This window comes from Cyprinus carpio, unplaced genomic scaffold (assembly GCF_018340385.1).
Source record: "Cyprinus carpio isolate SPL01 unplaced genomic scaffold, ASM1834038v1 S000006665, whole genome shotgun sequence".
Classification (NCBI taxonomy): Eukaryota; Metazoa; Chordata; class Actinopteri; order Cypriniformes; family Cyprinidae; genus Cyprinus; species Cyprinus carpio.
In genome coordinates, this window is record NW_024879288.1 from 285,045 (window position 1) to 285,387 (window position 343).

The window sequence follows — 343 nt, forward strand, 5'->3', positions numbered from 1 at the left end:
ATTATAGTCCTCGTCTGTGTCTGACAATTATATTATATTATATTATATAACATTACATTACATTATATTATTATAAAGAATTTAACTGTTCTGTGTGAGGTTTCTTTTTAATTATTTTTAATAGAATTTCTTGGTGGCACAGCACTGTAAAAAGTGTTTTCTCAAGTAACCTAAAATGAGAGAACTCTTAAAAAAGTCAATCAAATATAAAAACACACTGAATTTAAAAGTTACACACTTTGTGTGTGCACTATATATAAAGGTATAAAGAATGTTTTTGCTCAGGTTGCTGAAATTTCTGACCAATAGAGAAAAGTATTGCTTGGCAAGAAAAAAATAAAAA